Source organism: Vicugna pacos, unplaced genomic scaffold (assembly GCF_048564905.1).
Source record: "Vicugna pacos unplaced genomic scaffold, VicPac4 scaffold_65, whole genome shotgun sequence".
NCBI lineage: Eukaryota > Metazoa > Chordata > Mammalia > Artiodactyla > Camelidae > Vicugna > Vicugna pacos.
The window spans coordinates 427398-450120 of record NW_027328746.1 but is presented as its reverse complement, the minus strand read 5'-3'; the positions used below and the strand labels follow the sequence as shown (position 1 = coordinate 450120).

General features: G+C 40.2%; 2 long non-coding RNA genes across 2 annotated transcripts in view; both read right to left on the bottom strand.

The window, feature by feature from the left end:
• Positions 1 to 11738, bottom strand: part of LOC140694602 (uncharacterized) — a 39458-nt gene extending 27720 nt beyond the window's left edge. The window contains exons 1-2 of the long non-coding RNA XR_012070186.1: positions 11500 to 11738; positions 8818 to 8932 (exon numbers count right to left, since the gene is read on the bottom strand). This is a non-coding gene — a long non-coding RNA (uncharacterized lncRNA). The remainder of the gene's footprint in view (positions 1 to 8817; positions 8933 to 11499) is intronic.
• The window catches only part of LOC140694596 (uncharacterized), a 490643-nt gene that overhangs the window by 362624 nt on the left and 105296 nt on the right, over positions 1 to 22723 (bottom strand). The gene's annotated exons all lie outside the window — the stretch shown is intronic.

Below are 22723 nucleotides of genomic sequence, written 5' to 3'. Positions count from 1 at the left end.
TTCAATGAGGTATCACCTCACACCAGTCAGAATGGCCGTCATTCAAAAATCCAAAAATGACAAATGCTGGAGAGGCTGTGGAGAAAGGGGAACCCTCCTACACTGCTGGTGGGGATGCAGTTTGGTGCAGCCACTGTGGAAAACAGTGTCGAGATTCCTCAGAAGGCTAGGAATAGACTTACCATATGACCCAGGAATCCCACACCTGGGCTTGTACCCAGAAGGAAATCTACTTCAGGATGACACCTGCACCCCAATGTTCATAGCAGCACTATTTACAATAGCCAAAACATGGAAACAGCCTAAATGTCCATCGAGAGGTGACTGGATAAAGAAGATGTGGTATATTTGTACAATGGAATACAACTCAGCCATAGAAACCGACAACATAATGCCATTTGCAGCAACATGGATGCTCCTAGAGGATGTCATTCTAAGTGAGTAAGCCAAAAAGGGAAAGAAAAATACCATATTAGATCGCTCATATTTGGAATCTAAAAACAAAAACACAAACATTCAAACAAACAAAAACAAAGCATAAATGCAGGACAGAAATAGACTCATGGACAGAGAATACAGACTTGTGATTACCAGGGGGGTAGAGGGTGGGAAGGGATAGACTGGGATTTCAAAATTGTAGAATAGGTAAACAAGGTTACACTGTATAGCACAGGGAAATATACACAAAATGTTATGATAAATCACAGAGAAAAAATGTGACAATGTGTATATGTCCATGAATGATTGAAAAATTGTGCTGAACACTGGAATTTGACACAATATTGTAAAATGATTATAAATCAATAAAAAATGTTAAAAAAAATTTGAAATTAAGGAATACCTTGAGACAAATGAAAATGAAAACACAACCACACAAAACTTATGGGACACAGCAAAAGCTGTACGAAGAGGAAAGTTTAGGGCGATACAGGCCTTCCTGAAAAAAGAAGAATAATATGAAATAAACAATGTAACCCACCAGTAAAAAGAACTAGAAACAGAAGAGCAAAAACACCCAAAAGTCAGCAGAATGTAGGAAATAATACAGATCAGGGAGGAAATAAATAAAATAGAGATTTTAAAAAAATAGAGAAAATAATCAATCAAACCAAAAGCAATTTTTTTGAAAGAGTAAATAAAATTGACAAACCTCTGGCCAAACTCACAAAGAAGAAAAAAGAGAGAGCACAAATTTGCAAAATAAGATAGGAAAATGAAGAAATTACAACAAATAAGATAGAAATACAGAATAACATATGAGAATATCATGAAAAACTACATGGAAAAAAAATGGATAACCTAGAGGAGATGGACAAGTTTCTGGAAACATACAGTCCACTAAGACTGAATCAAGAAAAAACTGACCACTTGAACAAACCGATCACTAGGAATGAAATCGAATTATCAATAAAAAAACCTCCCTAAAAATTAAAGTCCATGACTAGACAGCTTCACCAGGGAATTCTACCACACATACAAATAAGAAATCATACCAGTACTTCTCAAACTCTTCCAGAAGATTGAAAAGAAGAAATATTCCCAAACTCATTGTATGAAGCCACCATCACCCTGATACCAAAACCAGGCAAAGACACCACCAAAAAAGAGAATTACAGACCAATATCACTAATGAACACAGATGCAAAAGTCCTTACCAAAATACTAGCAAATAGAATCCTACAGCACATAAAAAATATTATAGATCATGCTCAAATGTGGTTTATCTCAGGGACACAAATGTGGTTCAACATATGCTAATCAATCAATGTAATACTTCACATCAACAAGAGAAAGGACAAAAACCACATCATCATCTCAATAGATGCATAAAACTTTTGATAAAATTCAACACCCATTTATGGTAAAAATTCTCACGAAGTGGGTATTGAGGAAACATATCTCAACATCATAAAAGTTATATATGACAGACCTACAGCCAGTATAGCACTCAACGGTGAAAACCTCAAAAGCTTCCCACTAAAATCTGGGACAAGACAAGGATGCCCACTATCACCACTCCTATTCAACATAGACTTGGTAGCCCTGGCCACAGCAATCAGGCAAGTAAGAGAAGTAAAAGGGGTCTAAACTGGAATAGATGAGGTAAAAGTGTCACTATACGCAGATGATAAGACACTATATATAGAAAACCCTAAAAGGTCCACACAAAAACTACTAGAGCTGATCAAAGAATTTAGCAATGTAGCAGGTTACAAGATTAATGTTCAAAAATCAGTTGCATTTCTTTACACTAATGATGAATCAACAGAAAAAGAAAATAAAGAAACAATCCCTTTTAAAATAGCACCCGAAGTAAAAAAATATCTAGGAATAAATCTAACCACAGAGGTGAGAAAATTATACACAGAAAACTATTAACCATTGGTGAAGGAAATTAAAGAAGACTTTAAAAAATGGAAAGGTATCCCATGCTCTTGGATTGGAAGAACCAATATTGTTAAAATGATCACACTGCCCAAGGCAATCTACAGATTTGATGCAATCCCTATCAAATTACCTTAGACATATTTCATAGAACTAGAACAAATCACAATAAAATTTATATGGAACCATTAAAGACATAAAATTTCCAGGGCATTACTGAAGAAAAAAAGAAAGAGCCTGGAGGACTAACTCTCCCAGACTTCAGACAATACTATAGAGTTACAGTCATCAAGACAGCATGGTATTGGTACAAAAACAGACATATAGACCAATGGAACAGAATAAAGAGCCCAGAAATGAACCCACAAACTTTTGGTCAACTAATCTTTGACAAAGGAGGCAAGAATATACAATGGAATAAAGACAGTCTCTTCAGCAAGATAAACATAAGACAAGATACAATTAACTTCCTAAAAGAAAATACAGGCAAAATATCTGACATACATCTCAGAAATGTTCCCCTAGAGCAGTCTACCAAGCAATAGAAATGAAAGCAAGAATAAACAAATGGGACCTAATGAAACTTACAAGCTTCTGCACAGCAAAGGACACCATAAGTAAAACAAAAAGACAACCTACAGAATGGGAGAACATTTTTGCAAATGAAACTGACAAAGGCTTGATCTCCAGAATATATAAGCAGCTCATATGACTTAATAAGAAACAACGAAATAACCCAATCCAAAAATGGGCAGAAGACCTAAACAAGCAATTCTCCAAGGAAGACATACAAATGATCAATGGGCACATAAAAAAATGCTCAGTATCACTAATTATCAGAGAAATGCAAATCAAAACTACAATGAGGTATCACCTCAAACCATTCAGAATGGCCATCATTCAAAAATCCACAAATGACAAATGCTAGAGTGGCTGTGGAGAAAGGGGAAACTCCCACACTTCTGGTGGGAATGCAGTTTGGTGCAGCCACTGTGGAAAACAATATTGAGTCTCCTCAAAAGACTAGGAATACACTTGCCATATGACCCAGGAATCCTGCTCCTGGGCATATATCCTGAAGGAATCCTACTTCAGAATGACACCTGCACCCCAATGTTCATAGCAGCACTATTTACAATAGCCAAGATATGGAGACAGCCTAAATGTCCATCAATGGATGACTGGCTGAAGAAGTGATATATTTATACAATGGAATACTACTCGGCCATAAAAACTAACAACATGGGGCCATTTGCAGCAACATGGATGCTCCTGGAGAATGTCATTCTAAGTTAAGTAAGCACGGTAACAAGGAATAAAAAGAAGTTATCTCCAGGTACAGTTATTTTGATTAAAATTTCCATACAGAAAGCAAGTCACCCCCAAGAATGCTGCCAGGAGGAGCATCTGAGTGTAATAGCCCAGCCAAGCAAATTTGATTCTGACCTTCTCTCCGTAGAATTTCCTGCAGAAAGACAGAAGGTAGTTTCAGAAGACACACATAATCACTCTGTAGCTTCATCCTCATGTTAATTTCTTTTTTATTTTTTGGGGGGGACATAATTATGTTTATTTATTTCTTTTTTAAATGGAGGCTTTGGGGATTGAACACAGGACCTCATGCATGCTAGACATGCACTCTACCACTGAGCTATTCCCTCCCTCCATCATATTAATTTCTGATTCTAAATCAAGGGGGCTTTAAGTTTATACCCCTGGCTCAATTCACACTTAAAACATGCGTTTCCATAGCAGTCCCCAAATTCTACCGTGAAATAAGAAGTATTTTACATATCATAGAAGTACAGATCACTGGTTCACCTGCTGAAGAGAGATAAATGAGAACAGAGCAAAAGAGGGGACGAGGCCAACTCCGGAACAGTTACAAGGGATCATCACCACTCACTGGACAGTCTGGCACATTCAACAAATCCCGCCATAGATCATTCTTAACAGGCTTGACACAAGTGGACATCAACAACTGGCTCAGTCATCTGCTCCTGCCTTATCTCGGGAACGTCCCGGGAGCAAATGCATGGTAAACCACAGATAATAAGGAAATGGCTGATAATGATAACAACTGGGAGTGCAATGTCTCTCTGACAAAATATTTATAAAACTCATTGTGGGAATGGGAGAGGGCAGGATGGATGTGACTGAGGAAGGTACTGCCCTGTATTTTTTGTATTTAGCACGTCTGTTTCTCCTAGGTTTTAAAAGCTCCTCAACGTTTCTCAGTTAATCTGGAGTAGATGGAACAGGCCAGGGAGGCAAAATTAGAAGAAAGGAGGCAGGGCATGAAGTGGTACCAGGCTGATCCTGAAAGGGAGACAGACACAGACAGGCAGACACAGAGGGTTTAGGGATGAGGCGGAACAATGAGACGGCTGCTCAGGTGTGTCTTGCTGTTGCTGATACTTCCCTCAACTGGCTCACTGCTGACTCGGCAGTGCTGGGTAAAACCTGTGGATTTCCTCAGCTCTGAGTTCTCTCTGAGGCTTCTGGCTCAGGCTGGAGCTGAGATGAGCTCCGTGGGCTTAGCCTAGGGGGGACTCAGCTCTGAGAACAGCCTGGAGTCCTGGGAAACTTCACGCAGGAACCCCCTTGGGCTGGACCAGCACTCACAGGGCTGCTGTGAGGCCAGCTCCATCGTCAGAGACCTGGGTGTGGACCATTCCATGGGGAAAAGGGCTGAGCCCGATGCCAAATCAGATAGGAGGGACAAAGTGTGTTCATTCTCATGTGACTGGGCTTTGTGGCCTGGCTCACGGATGGCAGGCTCAGGATGGTGTCTGGCAGAGAAAACCCTGGCAATGGGTTTGAGATGTCTTGGACTCTTTCTTGTTAAGCTTTTTGTAATACATTCTTATCAACTATCCGTCCTGAAAATGCCAAATTCAAAACTGAAAGAATTTTAGAAGTTGCCTGCTCCAACTGGCCAATGGTAAACACACCCTGCTACAGTTAGAGAGCTGGTCAGGCAGCCACTGCCTGGATATTTACAGTGATGGGGATTTCATTACTTCCCAAGGTTACATGTCGGCAAGAAGGTCAGAAAGACTTTTTGAACCTTAAACAGATGTCTGCCTCCTAGTCCTTGCTGAAAGGCTAGAAATAATGAGGATCCCTTCAAATGTAGTTTTGTCTGATTGTTATCTCTCTCTGTCAAAAACACCCCAATTATTAACATCAATTTTTCAAAATTCAGCTTTGATTTCTTTTTATCAAAGTTATACCATACATTCAATAAAGAGTCAAACAGTTCTCGAATACCAATTGTAAAAAGGAGCAGTTCCCAACAACCGCCCCATTTCCTGGCCAGAAGCAACCATGTTCAGCTCCTACTGCTGACTCTTGGGATAATTACTCCCTTTCTCTGACTAATATCCTTGTAACACAGCCTACTGATTTTTTCAGCTTTATGTATCACCTATTTAAACTTCTATTTTGGAAAATGAGGATTAAGCTGTCTTTCAAACCCCATCTCATCTACACACCCAAACCTTCATTCTTCCAACCTTTTGATACAATTACATTATAATTTTCATCAGCTCAGTATCCTTGCTTTACATTTTTAGGACTCTGTACAGACTGTTCACAGCTGTAGCAAGTTGTCTGCTAGACTTACATTTTCTTCCCTACTTTGTTTTTCCTGGAGTTAATAATTGTCTTGGTCGTTCATGGTGCACTTAGATTTCTGTGCACTTAACACTTCAACCCCAGACCTTCTCTTAACGAATAACTTTCTCAATACTTTCCAATACATTGTCTACGAATTTCATCTCCTTGAATAAATCTCTTCAGATCTCCTTCAACCTGCATTAACGACATGCTAGTCTTGTCACAGAGCTCAAGGGGCCACCAGTGGGAAGCAACAAGGGAATACATGGACCAGGAGCAGGGAAAAGATCAACATAATTTCCTTAGCAAACATACTTAAAATAGTGGGAAAATTGTTTGCTTTACAAACACAAACACACACACAAACCCCAAAAGCCCATAAAGAATGATTAAAGAGCCATCAAACCCATTGCCCTGCCTTCAAATTCTGCATAACATAAAACAAAAATAACAGAAGGAAAATATCATATAAATATGAATCTCAAGGGGGATGGGGTACACTCAGTGGCAGAGTGTGTGCTCAGCATGCATAAGGTCCTAGATTCAATCTTCAGTACCTCCATTAGAAAAAAAAAAATTAAAAAGAAAAGAAAAATGTATCAACTTTAAATATTTACATATTTACAAGTGTCCTCTTTTAAAACTGTGTTCTACAGGATAACCCGGGTTAATGAGAAAGTGCCTCTTCATGACTGTGATCCTGCTGATAATTGAGGGAGGAAATTAGAGTATGACCACATGAAATAAAATCCCTTATGAAATAATGATCCCGGGTGACAATCATTATTGGCTGCTGTCATCACAAAAAAGAAAGTCAACTGGACATTATGTACCTTATTACAGGAGTACAAAACTTCACATAACAAGTATTCTTGCACAAAGTTGAACCACAATCAGATCAAGCTTTTAGGGGAGGATCAAATCACTTAGCTAAAGCCAATACATAGGATGGAGAAACAAGTCTAACACCACAGGGGAGAATGAAATTAGCCAAACAGGAAATAGAGAAACCCCTCAGCAATTTCAAGGAAAATGAGAAACAGGAAAATTATAGATTAGAACCCACTTGAGAGATATGCTAGTTGCAAGGTCTGAACCTAGCCTGGATCCTGATTTCAACCCCAAAACTACTTAAAACTGTATTTTTGTGACAATCAGGGAATTATTTTGTAACCCTAAAAAAGAAAGGAATATTCCAATTGTATTTGAAAGAGACCTTGTCATTTCTCTAATGAAAGGTTAAGCTATGTAGGATTGTCTTCAAAATGATCCCGTAGTGGGGGAGGGGAGGAGGTAGAGATGAAAGATGCAACAACAGTGACTCTGAGTTTATAATTCTGGAGCTGGGTGACAGATACAGGCAGGCTGGCTGTGCTGTTCTCTCTACTTCTGTACATGTTTGAATCTTTCCGTAAAATGTGAAACAAACAAAAAGTCTTCAGTGTTTTAAAACCCTCACTTTGAAGGTTAAGAGGTTTGCCCAAGTAGGTGGGCACCTGCATGGGACACTGAGATTAGAAAGAAAAGGCACTTGGCTCCAGGCCTACCTGGGGCTACCTTGACCCTCCTCTTCTCCTCACCATCCACAGCCAGCCCATAACTGCATCGTGTCAGCTCCACTCCCCAAACGCATTCCTCCCTGGCTCCCACCATCTCTCATCTGGCCCACTCCAAGAGCCTCCTACCCGGCCTCCCTGCTTCCTGGGTCCCTGCAATTCATTCTCCACATTATCTTTGCAAAATGTGAGTGAGAGAAAATTACTTTAGTGCTTAAACTATCATGACTGCATCTCACTGCACTTAGAGTCTACACTCCTTTCCGTGCTCCTGATGCCCTTCTAAACCTCGTGTCTCATCACTCTCACCAGCGCTGGCTCCAGTATCTCCTCAAACCTGCTGAGCACATTTGTGCCTCGGGGCCAATGGACAAGCTGCCTCTATTCCTGGGGTGGCTTTTCCCAGATCCTCAAAGTCCAACCTCCTTATCACCATCTCAGCTCACATGTAACCTACTCAAAGATAGCTTTCTTGACTCACTTCCCCCCAAGTCTCCCATCTCAACACTGTCTTATTTCCTTCATTTCAATCTGACATTGTTTCCTTATTCGCCCGATTATTTTTGTTTGCTCGGTTGTCCTTGGCCTCCCTCCCCCCAGCAGCCTTGCCCAAACAGCGTAAGCTCCCGGGGAGCAGCCGGCACTGGTGCTCTGAGAAGACACATGCTGAGCGCGACATTACAGTCACGTGGTGTAGTGAAACGGTGTCGAACAGCAGATACAGCAAAGCAGTGAGAATTTCTCTTATTTTATAATTTAAGTGAAATCTAACATTTACTCCTGTTTAATGAAGAATTTGGTAGGTCTTTGCTCCCAGTTCCTGGACGGCAACTACTAAAGCCTTGAAATTTCCCAAGATAGGAGTGTCTTTGCTATTCATGGTGGAACCTTGGATGGCTTGTGTTCATGAGATGACTCAGGATGGGGACTGGCCAGCCAGAGACACCAACCATGTTATTAGAGGAGTGGGGCTTTGAGATTTGTGACAAGTGAGTGACCACCAGGAGAGGAAGGGGCTCAATGGTTTGGGCTAGGGAAAGGTTTGACTTACAGTTAGGGTTTGGGTTAGCCATGTCGGTAGTGACCCAATAAATCATGGCTTTGTAATAAAGCCTGCAGTAAAAACTTGGGGCAACAAAGCTCAGAGCTCCTGTGAGCTTCCTGGTTGGTAACACTCTTGGAGGACTGTCACACATAGATGCCATGAGGACAACCCTGAGCCCTTCCCACTGGAGTGCTCTCCACAACAGCTCACCTGATGAGATCTAAGGGCTGCTTCTTGTCTATGCTTCGAGGAGGAGCCCATTCCCTGTACAGAAGGCCCTGTTCGCTGGGGCAGCTGAGGTCCTCTGACGGAGGCTGAAGTTGCACTGGGAAGCAGAAGCAAACAGGTGGACGTCACTGTCACAACCTGTTCACATGTTCTGTTGATAAAATGTGGTGCTAACACTCCGTGGTCATTTGTAAATAACGGGCCCTCACTTGCCAGGAGGGATGGAGGTACCATATAATTTTTCATAATTCTCACCCAGGGTTAATTTTAACCCCTTGAGGGTCATTTGCAAACGTGGGTGGAAAGGAACGCTTGGGTGTTACAGTCCTGGGACCACCATGGGTACCTGGTGAGAGCCTTGCAGATGCTTAATGTCCTACAACCGGGACAGTCTTCCACAGCAAAAATCCTAGGCCACCCAAGTGCCCAAACTGCTGCAGTGGAGGGACACCTGATGGTCCAGCCTCCTCCTTGGACACCCAGACGAACCTGGACTCTGGCTGATTAGGGGCAGGGTCAATTCTAAAACCCAGGCTTTTTTGTCCCCACAATTCAGTAGATTTTCGGTGACAGCACATGGAATATAAACAACAAAGAAACTTGACATGATGTTATATATTTAGCTTACTCAAGAAACAAAATTTAAATCCAGTCATTCTCCTTCCCACCTGACCTACTTTCCTTTCTCCTGTACTAGAACCAGATTATTACCCACCCAGCCTTAACATGGGTCCTGACTCCACTTACCTCCCTCCCAAACACCACATGAGATGATTCCTCAGCCTAGATGTGGGACCAGCAATTACAAGAGGCTTTAGTGGAAAAGAACTGGTTGTGCACAGATGCCAACTAAACACTGTAGAATCCTGGTGTCCCACATTAGTAATCATGACAGCTGTTTGCAAGTGTCCCCAAAGTTCATTTAAGACTCTCACTGCTAATTTTGCTGGGACATAAATATGAAATATGTGGACTGCTTGGCTGGACTGCTATGCTGTGTCTCTGATCCAGGAAGCTCAGTGACTGCTCCCTGCCCCTAGCTCCCTGTTCTGTTCATGCATGTGCATCAAGCAGCTGTTTAGTGTCCATTTTAATATGTTAAACAGTGCATTTCACTATTGTCTTCATCCACAAATACGTGTACCACACAGTAGTAATGATCAATCTCAGTCTTTGCTTTCTTTGGTCTTAGAGAGTCAGATAAGTGGATAGCAAAGATAACAAAGTCATAGAGCGCTATAATATAGTATTTCCTTTATTTCAATGACAGGATTTACTTAAAGAGCTTAGATATAACATCCTTGCATTTATGGCATCATTAAGCGTCTGAAGCTGTTACATTTTAAAAACTTCATTTCATGCGAGATGTTATCAGTTAGAGAAGCGCTCCTGAATTTGAGGGGTTGCTGTCATCTCAGACGGAGTCCCTAAGAAATGTCAACACTCTGCAGTATTGCCATCATGACAAGAACCCAGACAGATGAAATTTGCAAAGCCCTGTGGTTTTCTAGTGCACAGACAGAAAATGGAATTTCAGAGGGAAAAAGCCTGAATTACAGAAAATGATAAATGAAATGGTCTAACATGCATTTCCCTTAGAAAGAACGAATTCTTCTTTGGTTGATAATAACATCTATCAGTAATTATGAAAAGAGCTGACAGATGCAAAGTACTTAGTATTGGCCAGGGCTGTTCTAACATTGACACAGATTCATTAACCCCCATAGCAACTCTACGAGGTGGGTACTATTATTATTCACATTTTATTGATGAGGAACTTGACAAACACAGAGGCTAAATGACTTTTACAAGGTCGACAGCAAGAAACCAGCACATGTGTTCCAGCCGGATTCTACACTCTTGGCCACTTTTCTTTTTGTTTTTTGGTGGCGGGGAGATAATACGGTAATTCTGGTGGGGTGTGGGGAGGTAATTAGGGTTATTTGTCTATTTTAGAGGGGGTGTTGGGGGCTGAACCCAGGACCTTATGCGTGCTAAGCGTGCACCCCATCACTTGAGCTGTACCCTCCCCTCTCGAGTCTATACTCTTAGCTGCTAATCTGCACTGCCCCACATGGTAACTCTGGGGGAACTACAGTTCATTCATTCACTCACTCGTTAAACTCAGCCTTCCTGGTGCCTAGGATTCAGCAGTGAACCAGACAACATGATTCCTGCCGTAAATGAGCTTGTCGCCTCCCGACATATTATCTTCATTTTACCCAGGAAGAAACAAGGTCAAGAAGATTAGCCTTTTCCTGTTAACACCGGAGGATACATGAGGTGCTTTATTTCATTTCTGCCATTTGACTTACACCATGGGGAGGGAAAGCTGCCTTGCAGATCCCGGAGCTCACAAGCCTGTTTATCCCGAATTTTTTTTAACACTGTCCCTTACTTGATACTTGATCTGAGAAAGGATGAAGTAAACCTGAAAAGATTCTAAGAGAGCGTGTGGTGTACACAGGGTAACTAACCAGCCACTCTTTACTATCCTAACGGGAATCTGTAGGCATATTTCTTTTCTTTCTCTTTTTTCCTTTTTATGGGCAGCTTTTAAAAACCAAACCAAACCAACCAAACCAACCAAACCAAATCACTGATAATTCAGCAGCAGGTTCTATATCACCCACAAGACAGCAGCTAAACTCGGTTTAGACTTACATAGTGGCTTCTGGTGGCTGGATTGAAGAATGTATCTCTATCCTGAATATAAAAGTCATTCACGCAGCTCTTCTCAAATAGGGTAATGAAAATTTCTTGCTCCTGCTTGATGATACTTTCATCCACTTGGAGGACTTTCATAAAACAGCTGAAATTATCAAAGGCTGAGGACCGGGTTTTCAGATCATTGGGCTTCAGAGGCAATTTTATGTGCAGTATCTCAGCGTATGTACAGAGCACCTCCCACAGGCTGTGTACTTTTGCAAATACAAGCTTGTCATCCAAAACCTATATTGGGAGAATGAAAACACAAACAAGGAAGCTATTTTCACATTTTTAATACACAGATTTTTCTTACGTTGCTGGTAGTTAAAGCACTTGTGCAAACACACACTCATATGACACTGGTAAAAGTGAAGATATAATAAAAATAGATTTGCAAACCATCATACATTTTTGCCTTAAAGATAATTTCTTTGTTCATAGCAGCACTATTTACAATAGCCAAAACATGGAAAGAGCCTAAATGTCCATCAACAGGTGACTGGATAAAGAAGAAGTGGTATATATATACAATGGAATACTACTCAGCCATAAAAACCAACAACATAACGCCATTTGCAGCAACATGGATGCTCATAGAGAATGTCATTCTAAATGAAGTAAGCCATAAAGAGAAACAAAAATACCATATGAGATCGCTCATATGTGGAATCTAAAGACTCATGGACAGAGAATACAGACTTGTGGTTACCAGGGGGGTAGAGGGTGGGAAGGGATAGACTGGGATTTCAAAATTGTAGAATAGATAAACAAGATTACACTGTATAGCACAGGGAACTAGACACAAAATGTTATGATAAATCACAGAGAAAAAAATGTGACAATGAGTGTGTATATGACCATGAATGACTGAAAAATTGTGCTAAACACTGGAATTTGACACAACATTGTAAAATGATTATAAATCAATAAAAAATGTTAAAAAAAGATAATTTCTTTGTTGAAATTACTGAAAAGTTATTTAAAATCCTTACAGTTCATTCATAAAATAACCAATGTTTTAGATGAAGAAAAGCAAACTTGTTAATTTTAGTCCAAATTAGTAACTAAAAATAGAAACACCAAAATATTCTTTGCAGTGGTATTGTAATGACAACTTTTTAAATTTCTGAAACCTAGGACTATTTGCATATCTGTTCAATATAGTGTTAAACAGCCATTAAAAGGGATTTAAAAGAATTATATTTATTGATATGGAATATATAATAAAAGGAGAAAGCAAAAAAAATATGAAATAATAATTTTCCTTTTTGGAAGGGAAAAATATCTTCATTTGAACAAAAAAATGTTTAAGAGGATTTTAAGTTTCTTTATGTATATTTAAGGTACAGATGATTTTTAACTCCACTGTTCTTTCATTTTCAATTTTGGGGGGTAAATTTTTGTAATAAAAAACTCTTTAAAATTGTTCTTGCATAAATACATTAATAGATATATTTATGACTATATTCTCTGGCTATTAAAAAAGATCTCCTAGCTTTGGATCTGAAACATACATTCCATAATGCAGATTCTGACTGACTCGCCTCCCAGCCCACAGCGAAGACACGGCTAGTGTGACATGTTTCAAATATCATTCCAGATAACATGCAGGCTCCCAGCCAATGGCTGCAATGGGGCTGACACTGATCTGGTTGCTCCCAGCTGCAGACCATCACAGATGAGGTTAGATTCATAGACTCATGTTGTCTCTGTCAAAAGAAATCAGAAAATGTTTGCTTTTACTTTCACCAAGGGAGCAAGAAGTTGTTTGATTTTTTTTATGCAATAAAATAACAACAAACCAATTTGAACCTGATGAAAAGACATTTGCTCAAAACTGCACAGTAGCAATGAAGGTGCTCTGGCTGGCAGGGACTTGCTGGATTCCTGTGAGTGCTGGACTCCTCACATGGAATTCCCTTGGCACTCCAGAAGGCCTGTGGTTGTCCCCATGTGTTTGTGGCCATATGTGACATAAAAGTCTCTGGCTTTGCCACAATTTCAAAGCCTTTTTTCAATTATGAAAGGTTTTGCACTCAAATGGAGTTTTCTTGAGTCCACTCACTGATGTCATTCACCAGAGTTATAGTCCAGATCTGACATTCTAGACTCTTAAACTCTTGCAGACATTCAAATGGTTCAGGTTTGGATGTGTATTCACCTCTGGAGGCCTGGACCAAATTCGATAAAGCCACCTGGACAAGTTCAGCAAAATGCAAAGAAATTTTTCTCTCTGCAAGACTGAAATGTCTGTGAAGCTATAAAAACTTCTGCATCTACAAAAAAAGGGAACCAACTCATCAGTAACATATCTATCCATAATGCATGGACATTTAAAAAAAATACTGTATTTACTCCTATTAATTTCTATCTGGCTTTTGCCAAATTGTGTCCTAAACTGTAAGGAAAGTATATATATGTAGAGAATTTTTGACCTTTTAAGAGAAAAAGGAACCCTCCTACTCGGTTGGAGGGAATGTAAATTGGTGCAGCCACTATGGGAGACAGTATAGAGGTTCCTTAAAAACTGAAAATAGACTTATGTGTGATCCAGCAATCCCATTCATGGGTATATGTCTGGAGAAAAATATAATTCAAAAAGACACATGCACCCCTATGTTCACAGCAGCACTATTTATAATAGCCAAGACACTGAAACAACCCAAATGTTCACTGACAGATGACTTGATAAAGAAGTTGTGGTATATTTTATATATATACATATATATATATATATATATATATATATGTATATATATACATATATATACACACACATATATACACATGAACACACACACACAATGGAATACTGCTCAGCCATAAAAAATAAAATAATGCCATTTGCAATAACATGGATGGACCTACAGTGTATTATGCTATGTGAAATAAGTCAGAGAAAGAAAAACAAATATTCTATGTATTAACTTCTATGTATATCTAAAAAATAAAACAAATTAATGACTATAATAAAACAGAAATAGACTCACAGGTACACAGAACAGACTGGTGGTTACCAATGGGGAGAAAGAGGAGAGGGGAGGCAGGAAGGGGGTAGGGGATTGAGAGGTAAAAAGTACTATGTACAAAATGGACAGGTTACAGGGCTGTATCATACAGCACAGGGAAATATAGCCATTATTTTATGGTGACTTTAAATGGAATATAATCTATAAAAATGTTGAGCCTCTGTGTTGTACACCTGAAACTAATATGATGTAAATCAACTACTAAATTGCAAAGTTTTTAATCAAAGTTTTCTTTTCATATTATTTGCAATAATTTAGAAGCCAGCACTGTCAATAGAAACATAGTGCAAGTCACAATTTTCCAGTAACCCCATTTACAAAATAAAAAGGAACAAGTGAAATTAATTCCAGTAATAATTATATTTATCCCAAAATAGCCAATATACTATCATTTCAAAAGTGTGATTAACACTTTTAAAACTTATTAATAAATATTTTACATTATTTTTGTTGTACGAACTCTTGAAAATCTATTATGAATTTTCCACTTATAGAACATCTCAATTCACAATAGCCACATGTGGCTGGTGGCTTCCATACTAGACAGGGCAGATTACACCATTCACACTTCTGATAAATTACCTGCTCTTACTTATTTAAAAAACTTGCAGAAAAGGCTTCAGATATTCCCTATATCAAACAAAGCAACCTTGACGGGTGGGGAGTATCTTCATTATAAAGTGAAAAATAAAGGTAAGAGAACCATGGTTACATGTATGTTAATGTAACAATACCTTCTGAATTCATTCAGGACTTTACAATCTTTCCTCATCTGCCAAGGATTCACTGTCACTGCAAAATATTTTTCACTATTATTATTTTTGGAATTGAGAGGCTTCTGATGACCCTGCTTTGTGTATCTGTACATAAAAGAAAACAACAAACAGAGAAAAAGACCTTATTAAAGATAATTTAGGGTGGAGGGTATAGCTCAAGTGAAAGATCATATTCTTAGCATGCACAAGGGCCTGGGTTCAATCCCCAGTACTTCTTCTAAAAATAAAATAAATAAAAACCTAATTACCAACCCCCTGCAAGAAATTAATTAATTACTTTAATTAAAAGTTAAAAAAAGATAATTTAGTGCAGGCTTATCCGGTTACAAGAGCTACAATGAATGCACCCCCCATTAATTTAGAAGAAGTCTCACAGTATTTCCCAACATAAAGGCTAAAATATAATTGAGAACACTTTCTGATGGTCAGCATGATTTTAACAAAATAGTAGATAATTACCTCCCTGGTGTCAAAGCTCTGTCAGAGATGGGCACAGAAAATTTAGTAAGAATGATTTTGCAACTACCTTTGAAAGAAATGCTGAGAAATGATCTTTTCTGTTGGAAAGTAGCCTGCTTTTACATTCTGCAGTAAGCATACGTGTTTACAAACCAGGCAGGAACTGGATCATATTTTACACATACTTTAGAAACTGATTTGAATTTTGCTCTCTACCTGCAACGCTATTTCTTAGGTAATAACATAAGCTGGCCACTATACTAAATTTTGTTTCCCTGCTTGCTTAATCCTCACAACAACTCTGTAAGCTGCTATTATTACCCCCATATAACAGATAAAGGGCTTGAGGCAGAAAATAATTTGGGTAACTTGGTAAATGTTGGAGCTGGGTAAGACTGCAGCCAGTCTGACACTCAAGTCCATTCTTCTCACCAATGTCTGATACTGCTACCTACATTCAGCAATGACCGCTGATTTCATATTTAAGTGTGTCATTTCGAAAAGTGCAAAGCTATATTAGTACTGCTGTGTAAATTATTCTTTTGAGATGTGATTGCCAAAAAAACAAAAACAAATAAAATCAGGGTGCCACTGAGGGCAGGGTGAACTGCGTATGGACGGACACAAGGGGACTTTTTGAGGACACAGTTGCACAACTCTACAAATAGCTAAAATTGTTGACTTGTACAATTATAATGTGTCAATTTTATGGCCTGTAAATTACACCTTAATACAGCTTTTAAATTGAGAAACTGGGATACCAAATTAAGACTAAAACACACACACACACACACACACACACATATATATATATATATCACACAAAGAACAACAGGCAAATATCATTATTTACTGCACCATTTTCATTCATGCAGCTTCCTTTCCTCACCCGTTCCTGAAAGGATGATTCATTTTTAAAATAGTCTTTTAATTTATTCAGCAAATAATTTTTGACTGCCTAATATGTACACAGGACTAATCTAGGCACTTGGAATAAATCAATAAACAAAACAAAAGTACTGTCCTCACGGAGCTTGGCTGGAGTCTAGCAGGGTTGGGGGGTGACGATGACAATTCACACAACAGAGCAGCAGAGGAGGTGGCATGTTAGGAAAGAGGAACCATGGAAAAATGAAAAAAGGGCAAGGTAAAGAGAGTTGAGGGTATGGGATGAGGGTGATGTTGTATTAAATACCAAAGCTGGCCACACTGAGGACTGAGGTTAGAACTAGGACTAGGATGTGAGGAGTCCCAGTTGGACGGAATAACCATCACCTAGGCCAGCGTGCACCTCGCATGTTCCAGAATGGGGGCACGGCTGGAGCTGCGGAGAAGGGTCAGTGCAGATCCTGTACGGCCTTGGAGGACGTTGTAAGGACTGTGGCTTTTACCCGGAGTGAAATGGGGAGGCACTGCAGAAGGACGACACAATCTAACTTAGGTTTTCAAGGCTCACTTGACTGCCGGGTGAGAATTGTCGAAACGGGTCAGAGATGAAAGGAGGGAAGCCTCTGAGAAGGGCTGTGCAGGAGGAGAGGACAGTGGCTCAGGGCAGGGAAGCAGCAGTGGAGGCAGGAGCCATGGTGAGAAGTGGCTGGGTTCTGGATATGTTTTAAAGGCAGTGTTAAACCAGATCTATTGACAGAATTCATGTGGTATGTCAGTGAAAGTCTGAATAACCCCACGTTTTTTGACCCAAGCAGCTGGAAGGGTTAAGTTTCCATTAACTGAATGGGGGAGGCTGCAGAAAGAACCAGTTTGGGGGGTAGGAGGACCAAGAGCTCAGTTTTTACACATGTTGGTTTTAAGATATCAGAGTTCCAAGTGAAGATGTCAAATCAGCAGAAGACTGTAAGAGTCCAGAGTTGGAGAGAAAAAGTCTAGCGGGAGACAGAAATGTGGAAATCACGGGTCACACAGGTGGTAGAGGAAGACATGAAACCCAGGTACTCAAACATTAAGATAACCTGGCATTAACCATAGAAGTTGTCCTTGAGGGCCTGCCTACTAGGTGTGGATATCAGTAGTTTTTCCCGACCACTCGAGTTTTAAAAAGGAACTTATAAATGAATTCGTGCAAGACACTGCCTCCAGTGGTTGGGTCCAGAGCTGGAGTGGGAGGATGGGATGGTGCACACTACTCCCTACGGCAGAATGTGTGTGTGTGTGTGTGTGTGTGTACGCATGTGTGTGTGAGCAGGGGGATGATTTACACCTGGCTTAAGAAAAAGAGCTAGTAAGTCTAGAAGCCGAAAGCTGAAAGAATATCCAGATCTGGTAGAGGGAAAAGGGAAAACACTGTGTACTGTAAGACATATCCCCATAATGCCATTTCCCACCATCCTTTCATCAGGAACACAGTTGGAAAAGGGGGAATTAAGTAGATACGTGTGATGTACACAAACTTTCTGACTATGTAACACTGAATATCTACATATGTAGCAAGCTAATGATATTTATATCTGCTTCAGGTTTAATAACAAGTTCACAACAGAGGGAAAATAAAATATTGAGGACTGGTAGAAGAATCATAGAAGGCATTTCAATGCTCAGAATGGAAGCAAAAGCAGCTTCACCTCACAAAGAATGTCACTGAGTCAAGAATGTTTATATATGCTTAAGAAATTGAGTGTTACAACTTCCTGCTTTAAAGAATTAACTTTAATACACATACCAGACTATAAGCAACGTCTATACTGGTGCTTTCTTAAAGGTATTTTTAGTTCCTGCTTGTTCTGATGTACTCCAGAAACTCTGCAAAGAAAACCTTCTATTCAAAGGCTTAAAGGAATAAAAAAAGAAATAACACTGCATTCTTTTAAGTGTTCTCTGTACTGAAAGTCAGTTGCAAATGCAGCACCCTGCCACAGGTCTACATTTTTAACAATAAAGTCCTTTGCGCAATTTTTCAATTGCTATGTGTCTTTGTGTCAGTCTGTCACTCAGAAGCAGAATGGAGTACCAGAAAATGACACATCATGTCTGAAACTACAGATGTGGAAGATGAACGTACACCAGGAAACAGCCAAGTGGGAGGGTAAGGTTTACCTTTTAAGTTACCGTAAGTGCAGTTACACCTGCTCCCTGCTTCCCCTGTGAAGTGAAGGACTAGTCTTTTCCAGAAAAGCTCTCATTCTGAGAACTGTCTTCTTTAAAATATTTGGAGATTCTCTTTTAAGGTTCTTTCATTTTTAAGGTTTTCCCCAACTCTACATCCCATAACAAGTGTTAAAATTATCCAATAGCCTATTGTTACAGAACATACTCTACAAAAGCTGAGGTTTCCCAGGGTTTGGATACCAGAACTCTGTTACCAGATAATCCTAAAGCCTTCCTTCCATAACTGACTCTTCTGCCAATTCCCAGCTGTGGGCAAATTCAGATTCTCAGACCAGGTAACTTTCTAACTCTGCCTACAAACACTCTACTGCCAGTAAAGGAACTCTCAGACAGGAAGCACACAAAGCCCCTAGTGAGGGTTGCCTCCTTCAAACAATCAAGATGCCATCACCAAGCAAATATTTAAACCTACTGCAAAACTTCTGAAGACATCTTACAAACAATATAGTTTCTATAGATGCATACTACTTGCTCTGGACTAGTGATTTCCAATGGAGGGAACAAAGGACCACATGACCCAAGCAATTTTTTAAAACTGCACGTAACCATTCCTCTTCACGTGAGGATTCAGTCGAGCCCGTCTTACAGGCCTAGGTGTAACAGAATGACAGCACCTCTAGGAGTCGGGTGAAAAGCAGCGAGGTAGACTTCCAGTGAAAGGGGGTGATGTAATAGGCCCCATCGCCCACTTTCCTCCCACCAAAGGACAATCATCTCAGATCGAGAACAAACACTTTGGGAAACAGAGGTTGTTTATGTTTTTATGGTTTTCTGGTGGAAATAATGCCCTGAGTCATGTGAAGTTGTGGCTGCAAATTGAACAGGGGACCAGACATTTTCACATTCAGGACACAAATAGACCCTGGGTAGCCACCATATCTGCTCTCCCCTTTGCCTGTTCACCCCAAAAGCTGCAGGACTCTCCTGCTTGCAATGACACCCACCGCTTCTCACAAATTCTTGCCAAGTTCACGTCAGCAGCTGGTGGTCTCAAAGTCACCATTTGTACTGCTATGAAGTCCCTCCATTACTTTATAACCCTTCTATTTTCTCTGTTGTCTTCCTAGCTACACTTGCATTCAGAAGCTGGTTATCGCACTAACATTGCCTCTGTAATCAGTCCAGGATACAGGAAGTAGAGATTCAACTGTAACCAGTCCCAGAATACTTGTCATGCCACTCTACTATCCCTACAAAATACTGTGGCATCCCTCATCTCACCCAAAGAACCACCGCATTACTTACAGGTTGTAAAAGTAGAGGGCTTTCTCTACTGGGAAACACTGTGGCTTGTGGTAGAGCTGTGATTTCAGTTTTTGCAACTAGTTACAGGCAAAAAGACATGGTCCGCAAATTTTCTTCAAGCGTTTGGAATTTAAACTTTTATTAGATACAGAGCCGGCGGACTAACCGTAATCTATGAACATATGGTCATATTATCAAATAATGTTCATGTCTGCCTTACAGACATGTAAGAACTTGAATTACACCTGCATCCTGTAGGCCTTTAGAATTGGATGTGAAGCATCCTGTGAGTTAAAAACCTCCTATCCAGTCACAGAACACCTTAAAGACAACATCACATTAATGCCACTGAATACATCAATATAGTCCATGTACGGTTAAGTTACATCTCCAATTTCTCAGAGCTGGAAAGGAGATGTCTAGAAAAGCTGGAAAAGCCCAATTACCAAAACAGCTCAAAAGTTAAAGCAGACCCCTGCACCTCCCAGAGCGGAGGGCGGAGGTGGCATTGCCCACCACCCTGTCCTCCCCCAGGACGTGGCATGTGGGGAAGCAGGCAGGAGTGGGTGGCTGGACTCGGAGGTGGAGAGGTGATGAAAGCAAGAGTGGAACTGCTCTGATCCTAGAACAACAGAGCTGTAAATAGCTCGGCTTCAGTTCAACACGCTCCCTCTCCCATTTTCCCTCCCACCAACGTGACAAACAGAGCCCAGTCAGGCACTTTCTGCCCATGACGGTGACTACTAGCAGGAAAGGGACCAGGATAAAAGCATGTCCTATAAAAGATCAGTCTGATTTTAAAGACTCTGTTATAAACAATGAACAGCACTGTCAGAGTTGGACAATTGTGAGGCGCTCAAATAGGGAGGAGGAGGTTGAGGATCCATTTCCAGCACTTCCATGTCTTTTATCACTCCTATTTCTGACCTTTCCTTTGCCATTTTTTGTAGCACTGCCATCACTGGCAGGTAAAGGGGCAGCAATGCGACTTGGCCGTTTGGCTGATGGGGCTACATTTCCCAGCACTGGAATGAAAAGGCACTGGAAGAGGATCAGCTGGAAGATGTGAAACGCAATCCTGACCTGTGCCAAACTCTAACCAGGTGACCCTGGGTTAGGCTCTTAGTCTCTCTGGGATTCCGGCTGTTTACTTATAAAAGAAGGTTTTGTCATTGCACAAATATATCCAATATGAAATGTAACGTGAAAGTCAAACATAATGATATCTCACCTGCTTGCCTCAGGGAACTGTACAAGCACTGAACACTATGTGAATGTAAACACAGAGTTAAAACTATTGAGGTAAAGAGCTAAACTGAACATGGAGATAAAGTTTTATGGATTTTCTTGGCTTTCTTTTTTAATTGCAACACTGAATTAATAGTTATTAGCAATAATCCACACCACCATCCCTGCGAATAAATAAAGTAGATAAGCACTGCCTGGATGCCTGCTATGGCCCGATGCTAAGCAGGGTGAGGGTTATAAAGGAGGCTGAACAAGGGAGTCTTCTCCAGTTACCAGCTAAGTGAGGAGACACATTGGAAACCACCGGGGAATGGTACCAAGTCAGTACTCAAAGCCAAGATTACAGGCTACCGATCATAAACATTGCAGGAATACAAAGAGGAGCTAGAAGTAAATAGGGAAGACTCTATGAAGGGAATGGGGCTCCAACTAGTTCTCAGGGCAATTCTAAGCTGTTTTAACTGAAGACTGGATAGGAAAAGGCTGGTGACTCCTGGTTTTTAATAAGGCACAGGTTACCCTAGGAGGCTAAGTCACATAATGATTGGAACACATAAGGTAAGGCCAAAATGATGGAAGGTCGAGACTACCTGGCTGAGATATGGTTGTGGTAAGTCTCTACTTGACTCTAGATGTTGGAGCGTCAAAACTGTAGGTTGACTGAAAGCGGGGGGAGAGAATATCCAAGAATTCAGCAGAAGGAAAAACTCATGTATCAGGGATGAAAGCTCTTCATCAGAGTATCAGCAATCAGAATAGACGCTTGAAACCAAAAGCATACAGTTCCAGAAGCCGACAATATGTGGAGGGTGGTGAGAGAAATATAAATCAAAGACCATTCCAAGCCTAGGGTATTCAAGACCGGAAGAATGATTATACCACTGAATAAGTGGAGATGCTGCAAGAAAAATGATTATGAAATCAGCTTTAGACATGTTGAATCTGACATATGAGCTAAGAGTAGGTGTTCTCCAAGAAGCTCAAAATTCAAAACTGAAGCACAGATCTAGAGTACGGGCTTAAGATGCAGACGGACAAGACATGATAAATCTCCTAAAAGAAAACATAGGCAAAACATTATCTGACATAAATCTTATCAAAGTTCTCCTAGGGCAATCTACCCAGGCAATGGAAATAAGAGAAAAAATAAACAAAAGGGACGTAATTAAACTCATAAATTTCTTCACAGCAAAGGCAACCATAAGTAAAACAAAAAGAAACAACAACCTACGAATGGGAGAAAATATTTGCAAATGATACGACTAACAAAGCCTTAATTTTCAGAATATATAAACAGCTCAT